Source organism: Phyllobates terribilis, unplaced genomic scaffold, assembly GCF_046119375.1.
Source record: "Phyllobates terribilis strain yellow unplaced genomic scaffold, ASM4611937v1 Scaffold_7__3_contigs__length_470593459, whole genome shotgun sequence".
NCBI classification, from domain to species: Eukaryota; Metazoa; Chordata; class Amphibia; order Anura; family Dendrobatidae; genus Phyllobates; species Phyllobates terribilis.
In genome coordinates, this window is record NW_027362767.1 from 316,155,605 (window position 1) to 316,181,742 (window position 26,138).

Here is a 26,138-nt window from a genome sequence, read left to right on the forward strand (position 1 = left end):
CATCAATGCTTAGTAGGTTTATGGTTTAAAGCTGTCTATAGACGTATTTCTTTGACTTAGCTGATTTCCTTAGTAAAGTTTCAAGGCTCTTTTTATATCTCCAGGTCTCATGTTGTGACTAGACATTGCCTTGCTGTGAATTTTATTTCCAAGTATTGGACATTTAACCTGTCATATTCCACTTAAGTTGAATTACCCTTGATTACAGGATTACAATATTATCCTCAGCATGTTATTCTACATCATGCCAAAACCTGACTTTATTGTTGCAGACATCTGTTTAACATTAATGTGAAATTGTGAAAAAAAAAATTATTCTTTGAATGCTTTTAATAAGTATTCAGTTGGCGGTAGGAATGAAACTTTTCATGCTGTCAGTGCTGTATATTTTCTAGGGAAGAACCGGAGTCCTAAGCCTGAGGCCAGTAGTTAATTGGGCAGTTAGACACCAGAGATCAGTTGAGATCAGGTTTGGTAAGATATCAGACAGAATGTTTTCTCCCTCTGCTCTCGGTGTTCTTCTATCATCAATGGCTGCCGTTATCCTCTATTTAAAAAAAAAATATGAACTTAAACACTTTTCTGCCTGTCCACAATATTGATTAATGTAATAAATCTCATAATGTCAATGAACAGGCAGAAGTTTGACCTGTTCAGAAAGTGACAACTTGCTGAGATGTCCACAATAACAGATGTCCTGTTGAGATGTCCACAATAAAAATGAAAAATTAAGATAATGATCAACGTGACATGAATAGTAATTGGTTTCATTCTAATTAATTGTGGCCAATAAAGATTTTGAAAATTGACAATATCCAAAAGGAAATGATTGTGTCCATTTTTTTCAGCAGGTGGATTTTACTGTTTGTAACAATACCTAAAATTGTTGTGGACTGCCTGATACAATCCCAATTGTCTCGGCCCATTTAGATCAGGTTGTATAAGTATGCTGGCAATCAGCAGACAAACAAGCAAAATGCTCGATCGTTAAGGGATTGGATCATTCATGCCAGCATTAAAATCATCATTATCGGCAGAACATGTTACTGTGTAAGATGTTCTTCCAAAGACTATGATATTCTATGTATACAGTATGATTCCATTTACAATAATTTTGTGAGCATAGAATTATGTTATAAACAGATCATTAGAGATGAGCGAACCCAAGTTTAAATCTTCGGGGTTTGAACCAGTCAGTGTCAGGTGCTAAACGCAGAACACGGACTTCTCCTGCAAGTCTGTTGCAATGCGAATCCGAACTTCCAGGGGTCCGCTCATCCCTACAGACCATTAAATGGTCTTCTATTGCCTTTTATATGGCTGATTAGTTTTCATTTAATGACTGCAGTTGGCAAGAATAAATGGTCTTTAACCAGTTCAAGACTGGTCCACTTCCCCCCCGTTCCTAACCAGGCACATTTTTGTGTTTTATCGTACCTGTGTTTTTAGTGGCTCTACAATTTGTTCTCATTAGGATATTCCAATAGTTTTTATTTCTTTTCCTGGCGATACATGGAACTTAATTTTTATGTTATTTTTATATTTTAATTTTTTTTTCTCAATCTGGGGAAAAAAATTTCATGTTCACAAAGGACCACTAAAAATAATTTATGTTCATTTTTATGTTATAAATGATTTTTATATATTTTGGACGTAATTTTTTTTTGACAGGGGTGGGGCAAGAAACCTCAGTTTTGATCGGCCTCTTTTTTTTGTGATATTTAACTTTTTTTCTTGCTTATTTATTTGTTCATTTATTCCCACACTGTTCTGCCTTCCATAAGGTCTTAAAAGACCTTAGGAGTGTGTGTGTGTGTGGGGGGGGGGTATTTTATCATGTTAAAACATTCTTTTAATTGATAATTTCCCCTGTAACTGTGGTTGGTATATTAGCCCACTTATAGGGGAAATTCAACCTACTACCTGCATAGCAGGGCTGGTTAGGTTTCACAGGACCCATCAGCTCCTGCTTTCTCCCTACATCTGGCGATAACATGATCCATGGGTGGAATGAGGAGGAGGCACTGACAGCGCTTATTAATCTGTATACGCAACAGCTGGTACAGAATTTTGTATACAACAATTAAGAAGGAAAACATGGTAATAAATAGTGATGAGCGAGCATGCTCGCTACTGTTCGGTGCTCGCCCGAGCATCTCATTACTCGAGATGCTCGGCCCTCGCCTAGTTTTTCCGGGGTTGCTCGGCGGGAGCTCGGGTCCCCTCCCTGCATGTTTGGCGCTCTTTAGAGCATTACAGTGATTGACTGGCCGCACAGCGTCATCAGGTCTATATCAGACCTGGCGCCGCCATGCTGGTCACAGTCACTCCGGAATCAGACAGTGTAGGGAGAGGTGCTGCTGCGTCAAGGAGAGATTTGCTTGTGTATTAGGTACTGTAGGGAGAAAAACCGTACATTACACATATCCATTTTAACAAACAGTCCTTTTGAGGACTAACTAATCCATCTGCAGAGATATAAGGCAGGCAGTGTATACAGGCAGGCAGGCAGGGAATATAGCAGACTGCAGTGCATATAGCACAAGAGGCTCCATTCCAATTCTACCTTCTGCTGCTGTTAGGTATTTCTATATAAAGGCCCAGGTCTCAGGGGCTAGGAATACTTTTTTTTGGATCTTAATCCTCATTATTTGCTTAAAAAGCAATCCAGAGAACACCATTTTTCTGCGCCATTTGCTTGTTGGCATTGCAGAATTCAGCCAGGTCCTTTCCATATTACAGCCCTAGAAATCCAGCTATTTAAAAATATGTTTTCTCCGTCAAACGGATCACATATACGTTGTCAGAAAATACTGCCATTTCTGGCCTCCATTAACAATTTCCTTTAGTGTGTCAGTGAAGCAATTCACAGCAGTTTGCTGTTAAAACTACTTACCTACAGGCCAGGTATTCAAAACTCTGTTTTCTCCATCACACGGATCACATTTACGTTGTCAGAAAATACTGCCATTTCTGGCCTCCATTAAAAGTTTCTTTCAGTGTGTCAGTGAAGCAATTCACCGCAGTTTGCTGTTCAAACTACTTACCTATAGGCCGGGTATTTAAAACTCTGTTTTCTCCGTCACACGGATCACATATAAGTTCGCTCCAGCTCAGTCATTTGTAGTGAGCGTGGAAGATACTGTCCTCCATTTAAAATGGGCAAGGCACGTGGCAAGGGACGGGGAACTGGACGTGATGGTGATGGTGCATGCAGAGGCAGAGGACAAGGCCGTGGGTAAGCTGAAATTGTGCCACAACAAACACCCACATCTTCTCGCCTGACCTTCCTGTCCCAATTCCTTGGGGACCGCAGCACACCACTATTGAACCCAGAGCAGTGTCAAAAGGTTGTTGGTTGGATTGCCGATAATGCTTCCAGTCACTTAGCCACCACCACCACCACCACCACCCTGTCTTCCACACGGTCAAGTCTCAGTAGCCATGAGTTTGGACCGCATATCCCTCACCCTGATCCTCCTTCCACCCACCATGCCGAGTGCCCGGGGACAAATGATCCTACACTTGGACACTCTGAAGAGCTGTTCACTTTTCCATTTATAGATTCGGGCCTCTCGCCCGTTCCACTTGAAGTGGGGCAAGAGGAGATCGCGTGTAGCGATGCCCAAATATTTGAGCAGCCACGGTCACACGAAGGAGATGGTGGGAAAGTGTCACAAGAGGTGGACGATGATGAGACACAATTGCCAGAAAGACAGGAGGAAGACCAGGGTGCGGAAGTGGAAGACGAGGTGTTGGATGATATAGTAACTGACCCAACATGGCAGGAGGACATGCAGAGCGAGGACAGCAGCACACAGGGGGAGAGAGGCAGAGCACCCCAACAGGAAGAAGCAGTTTGATGGCCTCAGAAAGAAGGCAGGCAACCGTTCCCCGTAACACCAACAAGAAGGAAGTTACCAGTACAAATGTTAGATCTTCCCGAGTCTGGCTGTTTTTCAAGGACTCTGCCGATAACCCGAAAAAGGCCATTTGCACCACCTGCCATGCCAGCATCAGCAGGGGTGGCAAAATTAGCAGCCTGACCACCACCAGCATGATCATGCACATGGCAGCAAAGCACCCGACTAAGTGGGCAGAACCCCAGGGTCCAGGAACAGTGTCTGTGGGTGGCACCATTGCTTCTTCCGCTTTTGTACATGCAAGCCAATCCCCTGTCCATGGTGTATGCGAAGATGCCTCCTGCCCTGCACCTATCGTTGCACACTCTCAAGTAGCAGCATCAGGAAGCACATCCATGTCCTTGTCCCAGCGCAGCGCAAATATGCAGCCAACGCCCCACAGGCCACACTACTAAATTCTCACATTTCACGACTGCTTGCACTCGAAATGCTGCCTTTTAGGCTTGTGGAGACTAGAGATGAGCGTTGTTCTACTCGAACTGTTCGCCAATCTCAAATTCGAGCTGTTTTGGGCGGTGTTCGAGCCGTTCGGCGAACACGAACGATTTGAGAAAAATTCGGCTGTTCGATGTTATGTTCGATAACTGTTCGTGCACCAAAATCATAACTGGATTTTTTCTCAGTAATGATGAAAATTAATGTTAATACGCAGTTTGAGTGTACAGCGGGGTGGGGAGAGGGGCAGGGGATGGATCTCTGCAGGAATAATGAAGATCTCCATTTTTTTTTCTCTTTCCCGCATTTGCAGTGGGGAGGTGCAGTCTGTCAGCCTATCAGCAGCGCACACACGGAGCGAACTGCTGTTTTTCACACAAGCAAGGGCATGTGTCATTGGCAGTGTATGTCACATGTCCTTGCCCTATAAGACCAAGCCATTTTCCCCGTCGCCACCATTTTCTCACTGCTGCAGCTGCGTGTTAGACGGCACCGCTGTTGCTGTGTGCGCTATACCTTGTTAATTTCAAGCCAATTTTCGCACAAATCTACAGATAGCTTGGGAGTAGGGAATAGTTGTGATTGCAGTCCTTTTAAGGACTAGGTTACAGCATTTCCTACGACTTTTATCAGGCAGGTCTGTGCTCTTAAATAGATAGATTGTGGGAGTAAAGACTAATTGTAATTGCAGTCCTTTTCAGGACTAGGTTACATCAGTTCCTATCAGTTTTTACCAGGCAGGTCTGTGCCAGTGCTGTGCAAGTTTTTTTCACAGCATTTGGCTGAATCTAGCAAAGCTAATCCTTTTTGGCCTATTGCAGAGTGTGTTAGTCAGTGGAGTAGCCTATCTGTGTTGCAAGATATACCACCTGTGTATAGAATACCATTTTTTTTACTGCACCTAGTGAAGTAAAATCTTTTGGGCATAGCATCATTCTATTAGTCCATCTATACTGACCTCCATCAGGTTGCAAATTGAATATAATTTTTTTCTGCATCTAGCTCTGAAAAAATATTGGGCTTCTAGCTGTGTGTGGGACTTGTTCTATTAATCCATCTATACAGACCTCCATCAGGTTGCAAACTGAATATTTTTTTTTTCTGCATCTACCTCTGAAAAAATATTGGGCTTCTAGCTGTGTGTGGGACTTGTTCTATTAATCCATCTATACAGACCTCCATCAGGTTGCAAACTGAATATAATTTTTTTCTGCATCTAGCTCTGAAAAAATAGTTGGCCTTCTAGCAGTGTGTGGGACTTTCTCTATTAGTCCATCTATACTGACCTCCATCAGGTTGCAAATTAAAAATAATTTTTATCTGCATCTAGCTCTGAAAAAATATTTGGCTTTCTAGCAGTGTGTGGGACTTTCTCTATTAGTCCATCTATACTGACCTCCATCAGGTTGCAAATTAAAAATAATTTTTATCTGCATCTACCTCTGAAAAAATATTTGGGCTTCTAGCTGTGTGTGGGACTTGTTCTATTAGTCCATCTATACTGACCTCCATCAGGTTGCAAACTGAATATAATTTTTTTCTGCATCTAGCTCTGAAAAAATATTTGGCCTTCTAGCAGTGTGTGGGACTTTCTCTATTAGTCCATCTATACTGACCTCCATCAGGTTGCAAATTAAAAATAATTTTTTTTCTGCATCTACCTCTGAAAAAATATTGGGCTTCTAGCTGTGTGTGGGACTTGTTCTATTAATCCATCTATACAGACCTCCATCAGGTTGCAAACTGAATATAATTTTTTTCTGCATCTAGCTCTGAAAAAATATTTGGCCTTCTAGCAGTGTGTGGGACTTGTTCTATTAGTCCACCTATACTGACCTCCATCAGGTTGCAAATTCAAAATAATTTTTTGTCTGCATCTAGCTCTGAAAAAATATTTGGCCTTCTAGCAGTGTGTGGGACTTTCTCTATTAGTCCATCTATACTGACCTCCATCAGGTTGCAAACTGAATATATTTTTTTTCTGCATCTACCTCTGAAAAAATATTTGGGCTTCTAGCTGTGTGTGGGACTTGTTCTATTAGCCCATCTATACTGACCTCCATCAGGTTGCAAATCGAATATAATTTTTTTCTCCATCTAACCCAGCCAATAGTTTTGGCCTAATACCACAGTTTGGCCACTCAGCTCTGCTCGGTTCCCATCCATTGTTTTTTTGTGCAAACAACTCCAGAGTTGTGAATTAGTTAACCACCAAAATGAGTGGAAAAAGGCCTGCTGCTGGTGGAAAGGGGAATAGGCGTGTTGGGAAGGGGAAAAAAGGTTGTGTCCGTGGGGTAGGTGTTAAAGCAACAGTAACATCTGCAGAAGAAAGACCATCTTCCATCCAAACTAAAATGTCTACTTCTTTTAGCGGACAATGTGATAAGATCCCTTTCTTACGGCCACGCCAATCGCTACAAATTCCAGATGAGGCACAAAAACAGCAGGTGCTTCAACGGATATGAAGTGCTCCTTTAAGTGGGCTCTCCTCCACATCAACTTCAACATCACAAATACTCCAGTCCTCAAAGGTGTCACCCCAATCGCACTTGCTTCCTCACAGCTCCCAAATCTCCAGCTGCCCGTCTGAGTATGAGGTAGAAAAGATGGTTGAGTCTGCAGAGCTGTTTACTCATACTATAGCCTGGGAATCAGAGGTCGACTCCAGCGCTTCTTTGAATCCAGACGAGGAAATGATCTGCACTGATGCCCAGAATCTTTATGAGTCGGATCCAGGACCAGACGCAGAAGGTTCTGACCATAATGTAGACCCTCATTCCCAAACTGTAACTCCTGTTGGTGGAGACAATGAGGAAGACGATGATGAGACTCAAATACCTGATTGGAGCGACAACTTTAGTTTTTTGTCAGGGCAGGAACAGGTTGGCTCTGAGGACGACGGGTGTGATAACGCACAGGGTGATGATGATGAGGTTGGAGATCCCACTTACTGTCAACCCACAGTCAGCCAAGAGATGAGGTCAGCAGAGGAGGTGGAGGAAGATGCTAGTGACGACGAGGTCAGGTTGCGCCTTCCTGGACAGAGACGTAGTACTGGAAGCACGTCAACAACTGCATCCTCAAACACAACTCTGCCTCTCACCACAAGTCGTGGTGGCTCTTCAGGTCGCATGGGTGCTAAGCCTTGCATAGCCTGGGCATTTTTTCAGATCGATAAAGATGACCCAACTCGTATTATCTGTAACATTTGTCAGCAAAAGCTAAGTAGAGGCCAAAAAATACATAGTTTGAGTACTTCATGCATGAACCGGCACATGGACATGAAGCATAAGTTGCAGTGGGAAGCTCAGTGTGCTACAATGGGGCCTAGCCGGCCAGGCCAACCACCATCTGCCATATCTTGTGCATCCGCGGCCTCTTCATCCTCTGTGACTGGGGGGACAGCAGTCACACCTGTTTTGGGGCGCAGACCTGCCACCTCTTTACCCGCAACAGCCAGCGTGATTGGCAGGTCATCATTTTCTTTGGAGGTGGTAACACCAGCTGGTGTTGAGCGCTGTCCGACATCGATAGCACCACCTTTGGATCAAGGCAACCTAACATGTCCGCCTGCATCTTCCTCACAGACCGGCAGTTTGCCGGGGACACCCTTATCAACCCCGTCTAAGCACAATAGCCAGCCCTCGGTCCCTCAGATGTGGACAAGTAAAAGACCATTTCCTCCTAGCCATGAGAAAGCTAAGAGGTTGAATTTCACCATCTGCAAGCTCTTGGCTACAGAAATGCTGCCTTTCCGCCTGGTGGACACAGAGGATTTTCGAGACCTTATGTCCGTCGCAGTGCCCCAGTACCAGATGCCCAGTCGGCACTGCTTCTCAAAGAAAGGTGTGCCTGCGCTCCACCAGCATGTCGCACACAACATCACCGCTTCTTTGAGAAACTCTGTGTATGACAGGGTGCATTTCACCACAGACACTTGGACGAGTAGGCATGGACAGGGGCGTTACATGTCGCTGTCTGGGCACTGGGTAACTATGGTGACAGCAGGACAAGGGGCTGCTGTCCAAGTCTTGCCGTCCCCACGAGTTGTGCGTCAATCCTCTTTATGTCAAAGTTCCTCCACTGCTTCTGCCTCCTCAAACTCCTCTCGGTCTTCCACCTGCACCCAAAGCCTGTCTGGTCATGCCACAAGCTTTCTAACTGCGCAGAAGGGATCCTGCACACCTCCTTACTATGCTGGCAGTAGGGCTCAACGTCATCAGGCGGTTTTTACTTTGAAATGTCTGGGAAATGTGAGTCACACAGCTGAGGAGTTGTGGTCAGCTCTGGAGAACCAATTTCATGAATGGTTGTCTCCACTGGACCTGAAACCAGGGAAGGCCATGTGCGACAATGCTGCAAACCTGGGTGCGGCCCTTCGCCGGGGCAATGTCACACACGTGCCTTGTATGGCTCACGTGTTGAACCTGGTTGTCCAGCAATTTTTAGCCCACTATCCCAGACTAGATGGCCTTCTGCAGAGGGCACGGTCGCTGTGTGCTCACTTCCGCCGTTCGCATCCCGCAGCTCAGCGACTTACATCTCTACAGAAGTCGTTGGGCCTGCCACTTCACCGGCTAAAATGCGATGTGCCTACCCAGTGGAATTCAACTCTGCACATGTTGCAGCGACTGTGGCAGCACCGACAAGCCCTGGTGCAATACGTTCTGACGTATAGCCTGGGCCAACGAGATTCAGAGGTGGGGCAAATCACGCTGGAGGAGTGGTCTCAGATCAGGGACCTATGCACCCTTCTGCACAGTTTTGAAATGGCGACGAAGATGTTTAGTGCTGACGATGCCATTATCAGCATGACTATTCCGGTGATTTACATGCTGGAGCACATGTTAAACAGAATTCGGAGTCAGGTGGTGGCACAAGAGGAGGTGGAGGAAATAGAGGAGGAGGAGTTGTATGCGGAAGGGCTAACATCTACAAGGTCCAGACGGTCGGCAGCACCAAGGCGGCAGGCATGTGAGGGTGGGGGAGATGGTTTTACCAGGGCGCATGGTAGCAGCCAAACTAGTGAGGAAGGTGCAGGAGCCCAGGAAGAAGTGGAGGACGAACTGATGGAAGACTCATCAGATGAGGGAGACCTTGATCACATTTCTGTTGTGCGAGGTTGGGGGGAGAGGACAGAGGAAGGAAGCATGATTGTTACCTCGCCACCAACACAACAGGGACTTGGTGCTCCTGGATACGCAACACACATGAGTGCCTTCTTGCTGCACTACCTGCAACATGACCCTCGAATTGTGAGAATTAGAAATAATCCTGACTACTGGGTTGCCACACTGTTAGATCCCCGGTACAAAAGTAAATTTGCCGAAATTATTCCTGCCATAGAAAGGGATGCATGCATGCAGGAGTATCAGCAGAGACTGTTGCAGAATCTTACATGTGCTTTTCCACAAAACACCAGTGGTGCACGTAGTGAATCTCACAGTTCCAACTTGCCAACCGTGGGACCGTCAAGTGTTCAGCACTCAAACCGTAACAGAACCACAGTATCTGCTGGTAACATCAATTTTGCGGAATCATTTCACCACTTTTTTAGCCCATCCTTTGCAAGGCCACAGGAGACAAGAAGTCTGACACATAGTCAACGCCTAGAGACGATGGTACAGGAGTATCTCCAAGTAAACATTGAAGCCATGACTGTGTCACTGGACCCTTGCTCTTTTTGGGCTTCCAATCTGGATAAATGGCCGGAGCTAGCCACTTACGCCTTGGAGATCTTGTCATGCCCCGCAGCCAGCGTTCTGTCTGAACGTGTGTTCAGCGCTGCTGGTGGTGTGCTGACAGATAAGCGCACGCGGCTCTCCACTGATAATGTAGACAGACTCACGTTCATAAAGATGAACAAATCATGGATCCGAAATGACTTTTCTACCCCTGTGTCATCCTGGGGAGAGTAAAAGCTTGTGTGGCACCCCAGGGGTCTGGTTTCCACAGTAACAGCAATGTTATGTCTGAGAGCAGGTGGGAGGTCTCTTGGTCAGGAATCCTATGCATGCCACACCTCCTGCCCAGTCCTGGGAGGGGAAGAACTTCCCCTATATAAACCTGGGGCTGAGGCAGGGTTAGGGAGTTCAGAGGGAGAGTTCAGCCTGGAGGGCTGACAGGGAGCTGTGGCTCCGGCTGGGCCCAGCTCCTGGGCCATGCCAGAAGTAGAGACAGAGAAGAGAAGCAGCTATGGGAAGAAACAACAGGAGCTCTGTGGGAGCAGTGTTACAAGGAGTCAGGGGCTGGCAGCTGCAGAGCTCGCCCTGACTGAGAAGATTTCTTACCGGACCCGGAGTCCGAGGCTGTGGGGACTAACTCCTACCCAGCAGCAGAATCCGTCAGGCAGGGGATTTCAGGTCCTCTGGCCAAGAAACCCGAAGGCACGGTCACACGCATGGGACCAGCACCGCCGTCTTGGAGCAGAAGCTACTAGAAGGCCCCGAGTCACTGGCCATACGGGTGAGCACCACACGGTACACTCAGGGACGTGGGCTACTTATACCCGCCTCTAGCAAGGTAGCCAGAAGAGTACAGTCAGTTTGGGAGGCCTACAACTCCGCCTGGCCAGGGGAGATCCCATCTGCTCAAGGACTGACCAGGCCCCAATCGCTAGCCAGTACTCCGGGAGGGTCTATCTTTGTCACCAGTAAAGACCCTGAATCACACCGCATCGTCTCTGAGTGATTCCTGCTACCCCCATCATCCACGTCGGCTGCCCTGAGGCCATACCCCTCCCGTTGGGGGTTATACTATCACGCTGCACAATCCTACCACCGGCCTCAGCGGTCTGCCCTGCAGCAGCAGCTCCTTAGCTGTACTCAACGGGTGGCGTAGTCGTCCAACATCTACCGCTGATACAACGCCACTTAGTCTGACTCCCTGGGCACGGACCGGATCACCGCCACGAGACTACAACCCTCAAAAGATCCGGCTCCGGGTAAGCTCCCGCGTGCACAACGCAGCGCGACACAGGCCCAGGGGCGCGTCAACTTTTGGCGTAGTCGGCAGGATTTCGTGCCCGCAACCACCGGGTACTGCGTGCCTGAAAAAGACTGTTCAAACTTACCTGTGGTGAAGATTCCCGCCATCCGACGCCATCTTCTACCTTCTTCCCGCCATCCGTGGAGTTTTCCCGCCGTTGGACGCCATCTTCTGCCTTCTTCCCGCCATCCGTGGAGTTTTCCCGCCGTTGGACGCCATCTTGAAGACGCCGCGCGGGAAGAAGAGGGGCGTGGACTCCGAAAGCGCGCGAGAACTGAAGCCCCGCCTCACGTCCGGACGTTGCGTAAGGTCCTGGAAGGAGCCCAGCAGACGCCGACGTCACAGGAGCGCGACGGAAGGTCCTCAACCCTGACGATCCACTGCGGAGCCGCGGCCTACGGAAGAGGATCATCGCAAGGTAGGCCACGGTCCACTAGGGGGGAGAGGGATGTCGGATACGGAGGAGAGCTTCACCGCTTCAACCCCCGCCAGCGCCACCGCTGTTGCGGTCATGCCTTTCACCATGCCCTATATCCCGGGGGCAGCCTGGCTACCCCAGTACTCAGGGGAGTCACAAACCCTGCATGACTTTAGAGAAAAGCTGGATAGCCTCTTCCAGGTGTACCCCCTCACAGAGGAGCAAAAAGTGAGCATCCTGGTGGCCCAATTAACCGGGGCAGCCCAAAGGGAGGTAAAGTCCTGGCCACCTGGGAGGAGGACTGTCGCAGAGATACTAACCCAGCTAACTGAGGAGAAGCTGCAGTACTACCAATACGAGGAAAGCCAAGAGGACCCGGACGGGTCTGAGGACTACCCTCAGGAGGGAGCACAAAGAGGACATAGCTACTGAAGGGAAGTAGCGTGAATAAAGAGCTGTAAATAGTTACCCGTAAGGGTACAAGGACTGCTGCTAATTAAAATATGGTCCCCGTTGGGATTAGTGAATTGTTCCCCATGTGCCCCTATCTTAAACCAGGCTGAGGACTGTGAGCAGCCATTCCTTATCCCCACTGGCCGAGGACTGAGAGCAGCCATATCCTGTAAATAATTATGTGTTTCTAGTAATTTATGGGAGTCTTTGGTGGATTTACCGGGAATCCTTTGTACATAGTTGGAGCGTAACCCAGGACGGACTAAAGACTGTTAAGGACTCGGGGCAGGACAGACCCCTACCTGGTTACGTCTCCCTGTTTTGGTGAAATGGACACCTTGCTTTTCTTCAAAAAACTGCACCCGGTTGCGGACACGCCGTGACCATCTTTATATGTTTTTCTTATTGTACTATTATTGTTTATACCTTGTTATGTTTAAAAATATGTTTAGTCCGGAGTACTAAATTTCACTAGGGGGGAATGTGGCACCCCAGGGGTCTGGTTTCCACAGTAACAGCAATGTTATGTCTGAGAGCAGGTGGGAGGTCTCTTGGTCAGGAATCCTATGCATGCCACACCTCCTGCCCAGTCCTGGGAGGGGAAGAACTTCCCCTATATAAACCTGGGGCTGAGGCAGGGTTAGGGAGTTCAGAGGGAGAGTTCAGCCTGGAGGGCTGACAGGGAGCTGTGGCTCCGGCTGGGCCCAGCTCCTGGGCCATGCCAGAAGTAGAGACAGAGAAGAGAAGCAGCTATGGGAAGAAACAACAGGAGCTCTGTGGGAGCAGTGTTACAAGGAGTCAGGGGCTGGCAGCTGCAGAGCTCGCCCTGACTGAGAAGATTTCTTACCGGACCCGGAGTCCGAGGCTGTGGGGACTAACTCCTACCCAGCAGCAGAATCCGTCAGGCAGGGGATTTCAGGTCCTCTGGCCAAGAAACCCGAAGGCACGGTCACACGCATGGGACCAGCACCGCCGTCGTGGAGCGGAAGCTACTAGAAGGCCCCGAGTCACTGGCCATACGGGTGAGCACCACACGGTACACTCAGGGACGTGGGCTACTTATACCCGCCTCTAGCAAGGTAGCCAGAAGAGTACAGTCAGTTTGGGAGGCCTACAACTCCGCCTGGCCAGGGGAGATCCCATCTGCTCAAGGACTGACCAGGCCCCAATCGCTAGCCAGTACTCCGGGAGGGTCTATCTTTGTCACCAGTAAAGACCCTGAATCACACCGCATCGTCTCTGAGTGATTCCTGCTACCCCCATCATCCACGTCGGCTGCCCTGAGGCCATACCCCTCCCGTTGGGGGTTATACTATCACGCTGCACAATCCTACCACCGGCCTCAGCGGTCTGCCCTGCAGCAGCAGCTCCTTAGCTGTACTCAACGGGTGGCGTAGTCGTCCAACATCTACCGCTGATACAGCGCCACTTAGTCTGACTCCCTGGGCACGGACCGGATCACCGCCACGAGACTACAACCCTCAAAAGATCCGGCTCCGGGTAAGCTCCCGCGTGCGCAACGCAGCGCGACACAGGCCCAGGGGCGCGTCACTTGATGATTGGTTAAAATCACCCTACCAACCGTTTTAAGCTTTCAAATTACTAATCATGTTTATCTGTATCTTGACTGGAAAATAATTTGGGCTTTGTAGCAGTGTGCAGCACTGATCCTATTAGGCCATCTATAATAAGCTCCACCAGATTTAGAATTAAAAATAATTTTTAGCTGCATCTAGCCCGGAAAATAATTTTGGGGCTCCGAGATGCGCAAGACACATAAGTGCCTTCTTGCTGCACTACCTGCAACATGACCCTCATATTGTCAGAATTTGAAGTAATCATGACTACTGGGTTGCCACACTCTTAGATCCCCCAAACTTTTCGATCAACCTTTTCATTTTAATAAAGACCAAAAAAATGGTCATTTTGGAAATTATAAGCATTAGCAGGTTATTAGAAACTGAAATCAAACAGTTTTCAACTCAAAACTTTATTCTAGGTGATGTTACATTTTCACATAGGACCCCTTGTTCGAAAGGAGCTTCTGAACTCTCTCGTCCATTGAATTTGTCAGGTTTTGGATGGTTTCTGCTTCAATTGTTTTGCATGAGGACAGAATACCCTCCCAGAGGTGTTGCTTAGATGTGAACTGCCTCCCGCCATCATAGACACTCCTTTTGATGATGCTCCAGAGGTTCTGAATGGGGTAGAGGTCAAGGGAGCATGGGGGTCACACCATAAGTTTGTCCCCTTTTATGCCCATATCAGCCAGAGATGCAGATGTTTTATGTGCAGCGTGAGATGGTGCATTATCATGCAAAAAAATGATCTTGCTGTGAAATACACGGTTCTTCTTCTTGAACCATGGCAGGAAGTGCTGTTTGAGAAAATCCACATACATTATGGAGTTCATCTTTAGCGCCTTCAGGGATCCTAAAGGGGCCGACAATCTCTCCCCATGATTCCAGCCCAAAACATTACTCCACCTCCTCCTTGTTGGTGCTGTAGCCGTGTTTGCGTGGGGTGTCCATCAACCAGCCATCCTCCACTCCATCCATCTGGACCATCGAGCGCTGCACGGCACTCATCCGTGAACAAAACAGTTTTGAAATCAGTCTTCATGTAATGTGTAGCCCACTGGAGCCGTTTCTGCTTGTGTAAAGTGGATAGAGGAGGTCGACAGGATGGCGTATGCACAGCTGCAAACCTCTGAAGGACCCTGCATCTTGTTGTTCGGGGGACGTTGGAGGCACCAGCAGCTTCAAAAACTTGTCTGCTGCTATGACAAGGCTTTTTTGCCGCTGCTCTTTTAACCTGACGTAATTGCCTGTAGGAAAGAGTCCTCAATTTGCCCTTATCAGCACGCACACGTGTGTACTGTGAATCAGCTACATACTTCTTGATTGCCAAGACACTTCATCCTGATCATCGCACAATGTTGATTGTAGTCATGCCTTGACCTAAACACTCCACAATTTGTTGCTTCTCAGCAGCCGACACATCCTTTTTCTTTCCCATTTTGGCAGAAAATGTAGGCTGCTTAATAATGTGAGACAGCCTTCTTAAGTAGTCTTGCCTTTCATTGGACACACCTGCCAAACTAATTAGCACAGGTGTCTGCAATTGCTTACAGTGATATAAAGAGCCCTGACACACATCACCATCAATGAGTTTAACTGACAAACAAACAAATTCTTCCCTTATCACTCCTAAACACTTTTTGCATAATAATTTGGAACACAGTGTACATGTGCTTTTCCACAAAACACCAGTGGTTCACGTAGTGAATCTTACAGTTCTAACTTGCCAACCGTGGTCTGTATGGAGTTGTTCAATAAAGGGCCCAAAATTAAGATAACATAGATGGGAGAGGTCTCTATGAATAGGAATTCCTAAGTATTTGATACCCTGTGAGGGCCAGGCAAAGGGAAAGTTGGACTGGATGGAATCCTATATGGATTTGGGGAGGGAGACATCGAGGGCCTCAGACTTCACTGCATTGATTTTAAAATTTGACCATGTAACAAAGTGATCTATTTCAGCCATAACAGCATGGATGGATATATGTGATTGAGTGATATATACTAGGACATCATCAGCAAATAGAGAGCACTTGTACTCGGTGCCTCCCACCTCAATCCACCTAATATTGGGGTTATGGCGAATTGATGAGAGCAGGTGCTCCATCACTAGGATGTATAAGAGAGGGGACAGAGGACATCCCTGCCTTGTCCCATTGGTGATTGTGAAAGGTGATGAAAATGTTCTGATGCACCCCCTGGGCCTTGGGACACCCGGAGCCGGACCCTTTTTGGTGGATGCTGGTGGTTGTAGTCTTTGTGGCGGCGACCCGGTTCCGTGGCTCAGGGTGGTCAAACCAGTGGCGGAACTATTTATGTGGTTTTGATGTTTAAATGTCCGACTACGCCACCCGTGGATTGCGGTCAGAGTGAACCGCCGCTGCAGGGCAGACCGCTGAGGCTGGTGTTGTGGGTGCAGCAGAGCGTAGCATAACTCCCCACGGGAGGAGTATAGCCTCAGGGCAGTGTATGCGGAGGATGGGGGTGATGGTGCAGGGCAGCAGCAGTAACGACACGGAGTCAGTGATGCAGTCCAGGGCCTTTACTCACAGTTCTTATTATCCAGACCACGTCTGCAGGTAACGGCTGCCCATGTCGTACTGTGCTCACCAGGTGAGGGGCTCAGACAACTCCCAGATAACTTTGGAGCGCTTCACAGGACCCCCTTTGTGTGTCCTTTGTCTGGCCTTTCTTACCAACCCTTCTGTCCGGCTGCCTCGGGCCTCCTCTTGGTAAACTTGGCGCCAGTTTCCCTGACCCTATGTGGTGCCTTCCTAGCGGGTGTAGCGAGGGGCTGCGCCACATAAAATGTCAGAGCCTCCGGTTTCTAGCTGAGGGTCGTTTCCTGCCTCCACTAGTTTCGGGGACCGGTCTCCCCCTTTGGCCTGACCCCTCCACGCAGGTGGATTCGGGCGTGCGGTGGCGACTCGCCCGTCCGCACCCCTGGGATCCCTTCATTCCTCGTTCCTGGAGCCTTCTCCGCTCCTCTTCCTTCCTTCTCCCTCTTCCAGGCCTGGGCCTCTGTTACTAGGCCCGCCTCCGGAGCAGAGCTCATGCAGAGCCCCTGCTCCCTGCCACTTCTGCTCAGACTTCTCTGCACTGAACTAAGATGGTGCCCACCTTTTATACTCCCTTCTCAATGCACCCAGGAACTGCTTCCTCCCTGCTCCTGCACTACAGGGTTCCCCTTCCTCAGTGTTCCCTCCCCCCACTCCAGCCAGGGACAGGGACTGTCTTGCCCATCTCAGAGGCATATTGGTCGCCCTGCCCCACGGCAATGTGGTGTAATGCATGCAGGTGTCGGGTCCTGATCCACACTCCATCCTTACCTGAGAGTGAGATATCACACCTCTGGGTGAGGTGCAATACCTCTGTAGCAACCGAGCCCTCAGGGTGCTACAGTTCCATTTATCTTCAGCCTAGGTGACGTATTGTGTGATTTTGGCTATAAAAGGGTCCCCTAGACCCCTACCCCAAGCTTTTTAAGAGAATCACATATGGCGTGCCAGGAGACTCTATGGAATGCTTTCTCAGCATCCAACGAGAGTATCTAATTACAAATTTTTAACTGCATCTAGCCCAGGAAATACTTTGTGCCTAGTAGCAGTGTCTGCTAGTCAGCGGATTATCCCGGCTGTTAAGCAAGCTACACCACCTGTAGTTTGGACACTTAATTTTTTCAAAGGAAATGCTTCGGGACCACGGGATACTCAGTGAAGAGCATAAGGAGGCACCCCAAGGCATAGGGGCTGGGACTGGCAGTAGGATGCCTTGCGGTGGACAGCCGAGCTCGATCCTTATAAAAGCTTTTTAACTGCAGCAGCTTTAGTGGACGCTACTGGAGCTGGAACTCTTTTTTTTTTTTTATATAAAAGTACAAAAACACAAAAACAAAACACAAATATAAACCACAAATACAAACATTATACAAGAAAAACAAAAAAACCCAGCAAGACATAGCCCAAATCCAAAAATTATATAGAGTCCAACAAACTAACACATGACACTTGACACGAAACACAAGACACAAAACGTCTTCGTTCTTTCCAAAAGACCCCCCAGCAAGGGAAGACCTTCCGTACCTACCAGCCAGGCCACGCCCTAAAGCGCACAAGACCCCTAACATCCGCAACATTCATACCTGCACATTCACACCTAACCCCAAAAAGGAAAACTAAATAACCGGCCCACCGCCAAAAATAAGAGATGGGCCACCCGGCCAAAACTAACACTCTACACACAAAAAAAATTTTTTTTTTTTTTATTTATTTTTTTTTTTTCAGTTTTTTTTATTTTTTTTTTTTCCCACCACCATTTTTAAACACCCAAGGTCCCACGAAAGTCTGTGGCCTCTTAACACCAACAAGGCCCCACGAAAGTTTGTGGCCATTTACACGCAAAAAGGGTCCTTTTTCCCGCATCCAGCAGGATGTCCATTTTTCTTTTTTTTTTTTTTACAAAAACACCCCTTCCCCCTCCCCCCGAAACCCCCCACCCAAGCTAAAACTACACCCCCCCACGCGCAATACACATATATATACATATAATACACATATACATACAATACACAACATAAAAAGTCTGTTTTAACACTTAGCAGTAACATGATCATTTCAAACCACAAAGAACCAACCATAAATCAAAAATCAGACCCAAGTTCAGTGCTTGCAAGCCCTATATTCCGATTCCAATACCGCAAAACAAAAAACTACAATGTGAGGGGAGCATCCCACCACCAGGAAACTGGAGACTACAGAGGCTCTCACCCTAATCTAACACACAACACCCTGTCCCTCCCTGTTAAAGAAAAGAAAAAAACCTGTCCCTAGCGCCCTACCAATCTTTCCCTACCTGTCCCTTACTGACCCTCACTACCAACCTAATACTAAACTACCTATCCCTGATGACTGTCCCTGTCTGTCCCTCTCTGACCCTACACAACTACCTGACCCTACAAATAAATATAAAGTATAGAAGGAGACTAACTCACCCTATCACAGACACGCATAACCTAACTCTCCCTAGGGCACATTGAATGAGAACCCCCTCCATAGAAGGGAAGCCCTCCCTGCACCCAGCCTCTCATACTCCAGCGAGCGCACTTTTGCCAGGTCACCCAAGATGTTCCTAATCACCTCTTCCCGGGGGAGGGCTTTCTGCTGGGTGGACACTAAGCACCGTGCGTTCCACGTGTAAAACCTAGTCACTAAGCTAACTAAGAAAACAGCGCCCCGATCTCGGCCACCCAGGGACCTGAATGCCCCATAGGCCCACTCCGCATAGGAAAGGCCTGCCAGCCTGGGCCAGCCAATGGAAGCACCCACCCTACTGTAGACCTCTGTATTAAAGGGACACCGAAGCAGGAAGTGCTCCATGCTCTCAAGCATGCCGCCACACTCCTCGCGGGGACAATCCCGGTCATCAGAGTTCCTGTACTTCAGGTTGTCCCTCACATACAGTCTCCCATGGAAGCAGCGCCAAGCCAAGTCCCAAAACTTCAAGGGGATCCGTTTAGAGTTCAATAACCCAAGCCCTACCTCCAGATCCCGGCTTGGGCAATCCTTGAGCGCCAGGGGCTTCTGAAAGTGGGTCAACAGGACCCTATTGTCAAGTAACCTCCTTGACAAGGTCCTGATCTCCAACACTCCCAGACCCCACCGACGGATCACCTTCAGAACCGGGGTAGCATAAGCTGGAAGATGCCCATGAGGCGTTCGAAGGTCCTTCACCTGCCCTCCTGTCTCCCATTCCTGGAAGAAAGGCCGAAACCACCCCCTACAGGAGAATACCCACGGAGGAGCCCTCTCTAACCAGAGGTTGGCGATGTTTGCCTTAATAAAGGTGTTTACTAGGAACACCACTGGGTTGACCATACCCAACCCTCCTAGTCTCCTCGTGCGGTACGTGACCTCCCTCCTGATTAGGTTCAGCCTATTCCCCCATAATAGTTGAAAGAACAGGCTGTAGACCCGTGTCCAAAGAGGCTCTGGCAAGATACAGACACTGCCCAGGTATATTAGTAAAGGAAGCAAATACCCTTTGGCCAGGCTAACCCTTTCCCTCAGGGTCAGGGACCAGCCCTTCCACTGATCCAGCTTCAGGGCGGCAATCTTAAGTCTGCCCTCCCAGTTTTGCTGGGGGTAGTCCCCCGGGCCGAAACTGATGCCTAGTATTTTTGCTGTGGCCTGAGGCCCTGGAAGAGTGTCTGGGAGATCAAAACTAGGATCTCCCCCTCCCAGCCAGAGACTTTCACACTTATCCCGGTTGATCATGGACCCGGATGCCACCGAGTAGCGCTCAACCTCAGACATGACCCAATCTGCCTCCCCTCTCGAGGTTACAAAAAGGGAAACGTCATCGGCATACGCCACTACCCTCAAGGTGGCATCTGGCTCCGCCTGGTCCATCCCGACTCCCACCAACGGTCCGCGCTCCACCCTCCTTAGAAGGGGGTCAATCGCAAATACGTATAACAGTGGGCTCAGAGGACAGCCCTGGCGGACACCAGACTTCACCTCAAAAGGGGGTCCGACCCAACCGTTCACAAGTGGAAAAGTCTCTGCCCCATTGTATAAAACTCTCAACCAATCAACAAACCTCCCGGGCAGACCATACCTCAGAAGGACGGACCAGAGGTACTCGTGGTTAACCCGGTCAAAGGCTTTCGCCTGGTCTAAGGACAGCAAGTACCCCTTCCAGTGACCTGACCTGCTCTGCTCCACTGCCTCTCGGACACCGAGCACAGCACTAAATGTGCTGTGGCCTGGAACAGAGCAGTGCTGGGCCCCCGAAAGGAGCCGGGGTGCAAATTTCACCAACCGATTAAAAAGCACCTTTGCCAGAACCTTTCGGTCCGTATTGAGAAGCGCTATGGGACGCCAATTCTCAATACAGGACGAGTCTTTACCCTTTGACAGAATAATCAGGGCTGACTTCCTCATTGAACTGGGCAGAGCGTCCGAGGAGAGACACTCATTAAACACCTCAGTCAAGAGGGGGACCAAGGAGTCCCTAAAAGTCTTGTAAAACTCGGATGTTAAGCCATCCGGACCAGGCGACTTTTTGGGCCGGAGCCCATCAATCGCCCGTCTCACTTCCTCTTCCCTGATTGCTTCCGCCAAAACATGAAGAGAGGGGTCATCCCCTGGCTCAGGGATGGTTTCAGCCAGGAAAGCCGACATCTCATCCCGATCAGGTTCCCTCCCCCCCAAGAGGTGCGAGTAGAAGGATCTGACCACCTCCAGGATCCCTGATTTGGATCTGTTCAGTGACCCCGTACTGTCGATCAGTCCTGTTACCACCTTACAACTCACTGACATCCTGCAGTTCCTGTAAGGGTCGGGCGAGCGGTACCTCCCGAAATCCCTCTCAAAAACCAAGGATGTGTGCCTATCATACTGGCACCCCTTGAGCAAGGCCTTCACCCTAGAGATTTCCTCACGGTCCCCTCCAGTCGAGACGAGCTGCTCGAGTTTCCTCCCCAGATCCCGATACAGGCGGTGCCTGTTCAGGCTCCTGAGGCTCGAGAGCTGACGGAAGAACCTTGCAACCCTTCTTTTGAAGATCTCCCACCACTCAGACTTAGTACTACAGAGACCCAAGAGAGGTACCTGGCTCTGAAGAAATTCCTCAAAGGATTGTCTTACATCAGCTTCTTCCAACAGGGACGAATTCAGCTTCCACAGGCCTCTCCCCATCCGGGGGGTCTCTGTAACATTCAAGGAAAAGAAAATGAAACCGTGATCGGAGAATTCCACCTCCACAGCGGACACTGCAGAAGAGACGGCCTCCTCCTTTAAATAAAACCTATCTATCCTAGACCTACTGCTACCCCTATGAAAGGTGAAACCCCCATGACGTGGGGTGTGCCGGATGTGGACATCCACCAGGCGAGCTTCACTTGCTATGTTATTCAGGGCTATGCTATCATAAGCCAGCCGGTCTCCGGGGCCTCCCCTATCACGGGATCTAGTTACAGTGTTAAAATCCCCACCGAAGACCACCTGCCGGCTTGTAAAAAGATAGGGCTTGACCTTCAGGAAGAGACATTTACGGTCCCACTTAGATTGCGGGCCGTAGATATTAATGAGCCGGAGCTCCTGTCCCCTCATGAAGACGTCAAGAACCAAGCACCTCCCCATTTCTACCTCAATCACCCGTCTGCATTCCACCGAAGCGGCCTTAAAAAGGACCGCTACCCCGCTATACGGCTCGGCCGCAAGAGACCAGTATGAGGGCCCACACCTCCACTCCCTCTTTGCTTTATAAATGGCCCCCATGTGCGTTAGTCTGGTCTCCTGCAAAAATAAAATGTCAGCCTCAACTCGGGTGAAAAAATCAAAGGCCGTAAATCTGGCCGCATCTGACTTTATACTGGCGACATTAATCGACGCCAGAGTCAACGGGGTAGGTTCCGCCATCATGGGTGATTGAGTTAGATGGCCTTCTTTTTCCCCGTACCCCCCTTTTTCCTCTCGCCTTCTGAGGAGGAGCCCGAGTCACCCCTCCTCTTTAGGGATACCGAGGTGTCCATGCCCGCCCCTCCAGCATTGTACACCTCCTTCCTAGCACAGGTTTCCTCGCCTCCAGACCCCGGGGCAGTCCCCCCCCCAGGGGCAGCCGAGTCCCCCGGGGGACAGACCCCGCCGCCCCCTGAAGGCACCCCAGATGTTGTCTCCGGCTCCTTACCCCCGACCTCCGACACAGCAGAGTCATCGAGGGCTTGGAACCGATTGGAGAGGGGGATCAGAGGGGAGCCGGTGAGCCCTTCCGTAGGCACCGTAGTGGTCAAGGGGGGGAGGGGCTTTAGTTTTTTTTACCCTTTTCCTGTTCTTTTTCCTCCGACTACTGGTACTTTTGTCACCTGATTTTTTTGGCTGCTCCACCACCTCCTCATCCAGACTTTCATACTGGGAGGAGTTATCGGAAGCAGCCGCCTCCTCCCTCTCCATCCTCCTGATCTCCTCGCTCACCGCCTTTTCCCCCAGGGCTTCAGAGGCTCCGGCTGCAACCTCCGGGGAGGGGACAGTCATCACCCCAGTCGCCTGGGGCTTATCCTGCCCCCTGTCCCTTTGACGCCTCACCTGTTGCCACTGGTGGGCAGGTGTATTTGCCTCGCCTTTCCTCCCTGACCCCTCAACTCCCCTCCCGCCCCCACCTCCAGTTTCAGCAGAAGATGAACCACTGGGGACCCCCCCGCGGCCCTCCTCCGCCTGACCAGAGATGGTGTTGGAAAAGGAATGTGGGCAGCGGCTATACGGGTGACCTAGATCACCACACAGGTGACATCTAATGTCACCACAGGCCGCGGCCAGATGACCTACCCCGCCACACAAGGCACATTTCTGCACCTTGCAGCCCGCGCTGAAGTGGCGGGGGTCACCGCACCTGTGGCAGACCTTCGGCTGCCCCTGGTAGAAGATCAGGATCCTGTCCCTCCCCAGGAATGCCGAGGAGGGGATGTGAGTGACAGTACCACCTGAAACCTTCAATTTCTACATGAAGGTCCAGCCCCCTGACCAAATGCCGAACTCGTCCCTGTTCTTGTTTGGGACCTCTGTGACTTCCCCATAACGAGAAAGCCACGTCATAATATCGATCCCTGAGAGTGACTCGTTATTTGTTAGAACGGTCACCCTCTTTACGCCATTTTGGCGAGACACCGCCTGTACGGCAAAGTCTCGCCAGCCGGGCTCCCCCTTCACCAGTTCAAAATTCGACCAGAAAAGCTCTAAGCCCTCCGGCCGAACAAAACTGATGTCAAAGATGGAGGTACCAAAAGGATGGATCAGGGCAAAGATGTCAATTGCCCTGAAGTTCATCTTCAGGAGGAGCTCCACGACCCTCGCTCTAGGCGGGCACGCTTCACTGCCCCTCCACCGAAGACGGACCACATTCCTCCTGGCCACCCCCTGCCCGGCTGTCGGGAGGGACCACACTGTTTCCCCCTCCCTTTTATCTTGGAAGGCAGCCTGGCCATGCCTGTCCAGCCAAAAGGCCAGATCCACCTCTCTTCCCTCTACTGTGATCGTCCGTTCTCCCTTCTTGAGGGCCTCCAGAAAACGGCGTCGCAAGTCACCGTCCCTGAGGTCCAGAGGCGAGGAAACCCCCCGAGAGGAACCCGAGGCCCCAGCCACTACCCCCGCAAAACTCCGGGGGCTCGCGGCCGGGGGAGCAGATGGACCAGTCCCCCCCCCGTGCTCCCCGCTACCAACAGACACTCCATTCACGCACCCTACCGCCGACACCCCACCATTTGCATCCCCAGCCACAGACACATTCGTACCCACACCATCCCCATTTGTGTCCACAATCACCCCACTCGCCCCGCTCCCACTCCCATGTGCACCGGGGTCAATGTTTTTCTTTTTTTGTGTACACTTTCTGGGCACAGTTTCACTACCACCGTCCATATTACTTGTGTTGCCAGTACTGCCGCCTGCTGGTGGCATCTTCCCTGCCAGGGGGTTCACTTTTAATGCTGCTGGCCTATCAAGCACCACGCTGCAGGACTTAAGCAGTGCAGCACCACTGCTCCCAGCATACCTGGAGCTTCCTGCTTTACTGGCAGGAAGAGAGCAAGGTGTAGCTCCTCCCACTGCACCATCCAGCCCTGCTGCAGCTTTCCTGGATACCCACAGTGCCGGAGCCCCTGCCCCAGGTAAGCCCCCAGACACAGCGGACCCCGGCACACAGGCACCCGCATCAGCCACAGCAGCAGCCCCCACACTGGCACTGGCCGCAGCTGTGGTCTCTGTTGCTCCAGGAGCAGCCACCGGTGCCGGCGCTAAGCCCCGCCCCCGGACGTGGCCACACCCACATGGGCAGACCCGGCTCGGGAAGCCACGCCCCCAGTGCCCGGCAGCACAGTACTGCTCACTGTGGCCACTCCTACATGGGCGGCCCCCACCTGGGAAGCCACACCCCCTGCACCCGGCAGCACAGTGCGGCCCTCCGTGGCCACTCCCACATGGGTGGGGGATGCCAGGGAGGCCACGCCCCCCAAAAATGGCCGCGACGGGACCCCCAAAACCGGCCCGGAGCCGGGTCTACTCTCGGGGGTCCCCGGTCCAGCGACACCAATTCCCGGAGGCACAGCTCCCCCCACCGTCACTTCCTTAGCCACAAAGAGCTTGGCCACAGCAACTGCGGCGGCTGGCCCCAGGCTAGGCCACTCCCCCTCGGCATCCACCGGCGGCAGAGCCCTCAGCGCCGACCCCTTACTGGGCCCCTGCGTCGGGTCGGGGGCCCCGACTTCGCCACGGACCCCACCGGGGGAGCAGGCCCCACCACCTTCCTTTTACGAACCGGCTCTGCCGGAGCTGCAGGCCCCGCACTTTTTGCCCCGCCAGATGCCTTACCAGATGCCTGGGTCCCCAAAAGTGATCCAGATTTAACGGATCCGTGAGTGAGGGACCCAGACACTTTCCCAGCACACGCCGCCGGAGATGCGGCCCCGGCTGCCGGTGTGCTGCCAGCAGTGCAGGTGGCAGCGGCAGTTACGCTCGCCGCCCCCCGCACGCCAGCAGGCACACCAGATGCCAGGCCAGCCCCCTCTCTCACAGGGGACCCAGCCTCAGCACCACCATGGTTTTTGCCCGCCGCCGGGCCGCCCTCCGTGCCATGCTCCATGTCAGACACATCCGACACACCACCTTCATTACTGCAAACAGAGGCGGCGCTCTGCGTGCCATGGCCTATAGTCTCCCCGCCCCCTCGCTGCGGACCCACATCAGGGCCCGAGCCGGGGTGGGTGGCAGGTGCCGCACAACGGGACCGGGGGGCCCCAGAGAGGGGGACATACACAAATTTATGTGTTACTGATGTTTTCTTTTTCATAGCTCTCTTTGCTTTCCTCTTTATCCCCCTCCCGGTTGCCTCATCCTCGCAGATCTCGTCCCCGAACGTCAGCTGGTTAAAACGTACCGGGGACTCAATCTGCCTGATCTGCTTCATGACGAGGCAGCCCCCCTCACTAGTACTACCACCATCCTCATCCTCCCCTTCGCTCCCACTGCCCTCTGAAGGGCTAGAGTCAGACGGGAGAGCCATCTGCTGAGGGGCTATCCCGCTATGCGATGCCTGGAGATCACTTACCAGGCCACCAGATGGCGGGTAGGGCGCAACCTCCTCCTCACAGTCCTCTTCCTCCTCATCCTCCACCGCCACCACCTGGCTGGAGCTCCGTGACCCCTCCAGAGATCCACCGGCCATGGCTCTGAACCGGTCGTCGTTCTCCAATTTTTCTCTGAATGGCCCGCTGCCGGCCAGGATGGTACACCGCCGGTTCTCCACCTCCTGGATGGCCTTCTTAATCCTCCTGACCGCGGCAGATAGCTCAGG